General features: G+C 62.1%; 1 protein-coding gene across 1 annotated transcript in view; it reads right to left on the bottom strand.

Annotated features, from left to right (window-relative positions):
* FAM173A (family with sequence similarity 173 member A) overlaps positions 1-4,715 on the bottom strand; it is a 21,498-nt gene that overhangs the window by 16,449 nt on the left and 334 nt on the right. The window lies entirely within an intron of this gene.

Genomic DNA, 4,715 nt, shown 5'->3' with positions numbered 1-4,715 from the left:
GGCCGGGCCTCCAGCGCTCCAGGGCTGGGGGGTCCCCAGCGCCCCCCGGGCAACCTGCTCCCGCCTCACCGCTCCCACTTCTGTCCAGTCCAAAGCCACCCTCCTCCAGCTTCACACTGCCTCACCAGGTCCTGGTGAAAAGCCTCTCTCCACCGTTCCTACAAGCCCCCTCCCACACCGACAGGCTGCGAGGTCTGCTCCAGGCTGAGCACCCCCAACTCTCCCAGCCTCTCTCCACAGGGAAGGTTCTTCCAGCCCCTTGACCCTTCCCCTGGTCCCCTCTGGACCCGCTCTGACAGGTCCAGGTCTGCCTTGTGCTGGGACAATGCGGGTGTTGATTGACAGCCGGCTGGACAGGAGCCAGCAGTGTGTCCAGGTGGCCAAGAAAGCCAATGGCATCCTGGCTTGTGTCAGCAATAGCGTGGCCAGCAGGGACAGGGAAGGGATCTGACCCCTGTACTAGGCACTGGTGAGGCTGCACCTCAGTTACTGGGTTCAGTTTTGAGCCCCTCACCCCAAAAAGGCCATTGAATGACTTGAGCGTGTCCAGAGAAGGGCAACGGAGCTGGGGCAGGGTCTGGAGCACAGGTCTGCTGGGGAGCAGCTGGGGGAACTGGGGGGGTTTAGTCTGGAGAAGAGGAGGCTGAGGGGAGACCTCTTGGCCCTCTGCAACTCCCTGACAGGAGGGGGCAGAGACGGGGGATGAGTCTCTTGAACCAAGGAACAAGCGCCAGGACAAGAGGGAATGGCCTCAAGCTGCCCAGGGCAGGGTCAGGCTGGCTCTGAGGAAGGATTTCTGTGCAGAAGGGGCTGTTGGGCGTTGGAATGGGCTGCCCAGGGCAGGGGGGAGTCCCCATCCCTGGAGGGGTTGAAGAGTCGGGGTGACCCAGCGCTGAGGGATCTGGTGGAGTTGGGAACGGTCAGTGTGGGGTTCATGGTTGGGCTGGAGGAGCTTCAAGGGCTTTTTCAACCTCAATGATTCTGTGATTCTTTGTCCCCCGAGCTGGACGTGTGCTTGGGGACAGATGGGTGTCTCACACTGTGCTGTCACAGGTGGGGATCAAGGGACCCTGCGTGTCCCAGGCCCCTCTGCCACCCACAGGGCACCTCAGGGCTCCATGGCCAGAAGGACCCTGGATGCTCCCTTTGTGCTTTTTGATGCCTTTGTTCTCTCTCCCTGCTGGGTCACCCCAAGGTTTCTCCTTTCCTGGGTAGGGCCCCCCACCAAGCCCCTAGCAGGTCCCTGGGCCATCTGTGCTCCCTGGAAAGTGTCCCCGTGGGGTGGCTCTGGGCACCCTCCACCCTGCACTCTGGGTGGGCGATGGCAAGGGCAGGGCTGGGCCAGGCTGGGCCATGCCCACAGGCAGAAACCCTCCCTGGATAGGCAAAAGGGGGACTCAGGAAGGCCTGCGACCTTGGAGGGCTGCTCAGGGGCTGGGGGTCCCCAGCCTCTCTCCATCCCACTGCCCAGCCCCCCATGGCTGTGTGGGGAGCTCTCCCACTCAGCCAAGGACCCACAGGAGATGTGGCTGTGGTAAGGAATTACCTCAACTTTAAAAAATAGCTGAGGAGCCTCGCCTCAACTCCTGGCCCAGCCCTGGGGCTGCGCAGGGATACCCCCACCCTTCTCCATGGAACTCTGGTGCCAAAAAGGCTGCATCCACTCCCAGTGTCCCCGAGCTTCTGGACCCCCAGGCTGGTGCCCGCAAGAGCAGGCACAAGCCCTGAAGAGGCTGGAGGAGCTTGTGGAGGCTGTCAGGAGGAGAACCATGGCTCAAGGAACCCCATGGCAAGGCAAGGGTCCTCATGGCAAGGTGGGTGTCCCCACTGCAAGGCAGGGGTCCCCATGGCAGGGCAAGGATCCACATGGCAAGATGGAGGCCCTCATGGCAAGGTGGGGGCCACACTAGTGGGACAAGGTCCCCATGGGCTCCCAGCAGCAGAATGAGGGTACTCACAGCTGAATGAGGGTCCCCACAGAGGGATGTGGGTCCCCACAGCAAGCTAATGGTCCCCACAGCACCATGATCATCACCACAGAAGGCTGAGAGTCCCCATGGCTGGGCCCTGCCCTCGCCCACCCTCACCTGCATGTGAACTGGAGGAGGGGGAACCCTGGGGGGTGTCTGAGCCTCGAGGTGGGACCAGAGGGTCTGAGTCCTATGAAAAGCACAGGGGGAGGAGCTCTGGAGGTGTCTGAGTCTCCGGAGGTGGGGGAAAGAGGTCCGAGCTCTATGGAGGCTACAGGAGGTGTGAGCCCTGGGGGATGTCTGAGCCTCAGGGTTTGCTCAGGCAGTTTGAGCCCTATGGAGGGTACTGGGGGGGCCCAGAGGGGCTGAGCCCTGGGTTCAGCACAAAGACAGCTGAGCCCTGAGGGTCCCTGGGGGCTGTGCTGGGGTGGTGACCCTAGGCCAACCAGGCCACCCCATTCCCCTTGGCAGCCCCTCCCTGCTGCCACCACAGAAAGGCCCCGTGCGTGCATCCTGTGGGGCGGCGAATGGAGCTGCCTATTGATTCACAGCCTGGGCTAAAAATAACTTTCAACTCTTCATCCCGAGCTGTGAAAAATCCCCCATTGCTAGGCGACGGGTTACCGGGAGACAGCCGGCGCTAGGCGACGGCGGTTGCTGCGGTGACAGCACCCAGCACACTGCGGTCCAGCTTTGGCACGGGTGGTCTGGCTGGATGGGTGATGCTTGGCCCAGGGTCCCATTGCTGTGGGGACACGCTGGGTGCATGGGGTGAGACCCTTCAGCATCCCCAGGGTGGTGGGGATGGGAGAGCAGCAGAGACCAATGGGATTCTGGCAGTTTGCATAAAGATGAGTTGTGGAGGAATGGTGTTGCTTGGCTCCCAGCTGCTGTCTTGATTTGAACGTGGGGACACCGGCCACCATCGTCCTGGCACCCAGCAGGGATGGTCCCTGTGGACCAGGGGGGCTCAGGGGGCCTGGCCTGCCACAGAATGTGCTGATGATCTGGGGTTTCCCCTGGCTGTAGGGTGCATCAGGATAGCTGGGCACCCCACATCGGGCACCCGAGGGTGTGGGTACCCTCCTAGGCTGCCGGAACAGGGGGTCCAGCCCAGCTATGTCCCCTCCACTGGGGACATGTGCACAGAGATTCCCCCCACCCAGGGACCCCTCCAGCAGTTGTGACCATTCTTGCATGAAATTGTCCCCGGGACATGGGGCCACCCCAGCTTGTCCCCGTTGGGACCCGGAGCTGGCAGGGGTTAGTAACAATGGGGCTGTGCCAGGACCATCCGGGGCCCAACTGCTGCATTGGAACTGGGCACACTCCTTGTCACCACCCCAGGGATGTCCAGGGGTGCGATGACAGCAAGCAGTGCATGTCCCCTAAAGCTGGACCACCCCACGCTGCTTCTGGGCTGCTGCTGGGTGGCAACTCCCCTGGGATACACCCATGGAGATGGGGCATCACTGGGGGACAGGGCATTGCTGGGGGGACAAGGGATCACAGGGGGAAGGACCCCCAGTTCCTCAGGCAATGGGGAAAAGACATGTCACCTGGATGAGGCCACTGACCTGCACATCCCTGTGGGTCACCAGCCTCTCCTGTCCCTTTTCCTGCGGTTTCCTGCCCCTTGCTGGGCAGGGTGGGATGAGAGGATGAGAGGATGAGAGTGTGAGAGTGTGAGAGTGTGAGAGTGTGAGAGTGAGTGTGTGAGTGTGAGAGTGAGTGTGTGAGTGTGTGTGTGTGTGTGTGACAGTCTCCTCCCCCAACCCCCCTCCCGGCTGCCAGTGCGAAACCCGACCTGGCTTATAAATAATGGAGGCAGGAGCCCGGCGGCTCCATCAGCCTCCCCAGGGCCCGGCCGAGCTGCTCTCGTTGCTCGCCCGGGGCTGTGCGAGGGGCGGGCGGAGGGATGGGGTTACGTGTGGCCCCTAACCAGTTCCCTCCAGTTTGGGGAATAGTGGTGAAGCTGGGCCCTGGACTGGGGGGTGCTGGGTGGGTGCTGATGGCGTGGGAGGGAGCAGAATGGGGTGCGCGGGCGAGCGGGGCTCCTTTGGCAGCATCCCACCCTCGCCCAACCTCTGCCCACCCATCATGGGGACTGGCCACATTTGTCGGGTGCTCCAGGGCTGGTGGTGCAGAGGAGGGGGCCAGGGCTGAAGGGGAGAGTGTTTGGGGAGGGGACAGGTCAGCAGAAGCTATTTCTGCAGAGTTTCTCCCTGCTGGAACTGTGACCCATGCCCAGCTCCTGGCTGGGGGAAGTGGGCAGCCAGGGGGCTGCCCTGGGAGCAGAATCAAGCCAGTGCCTTTGCTTCCAGCATGCATCAAATGGCTTTTTGGAGCCTGTGGTGATATTTAGCACTCCCAACTCCCTGCAGCAAGGAGTCCTATGGCTGAACTCTGCCTGTCTGCCCCGGCATCCCATAAGCCTGGTACTGACGGCCCCCGTGCTGGGCAGGCATTCACCCACCTTGGCCCAACCCCGTCTCCCAGCTAGACCCCCAAGCCCTGGGGGGAAGGGGCATGGCTTCTTCTGTGGCTGTTGCCATGTCTGGAGGGATGAGGGGATTTGAAGAAGTGGCGCAAGACCCAGCAGTATCCGAGGAACACATCAGTGTCCTCAGGACAGGGGGCTCAGGGACAGCTGTGGGCTGTAGTCTTCTGGCTCTTCTCTCTGCCTAGGGTCTTGCATTTTTGTTCACTTTTCCTGGGCCCAAGAGGGGCAAAGAGAAGGGCTGT

Source organism: Athene cunicularia, assembly GCF_003259725.1.
Source record: "Athene cunicularia isolate RWA chromosome 14 unlocalized genomic scaffold, athCun1 chr14_part1, whole genome shotgun sequence".
Classification (NCBI taxonomy): Eukaryota; Metazoa; Chordata; class Aves; order Strigiformes; family Strigidae; genus Athene; species Athene cunicularia.
This window is presented reverse-complemented; position numbering and strand designations above follow the sequence as displayed.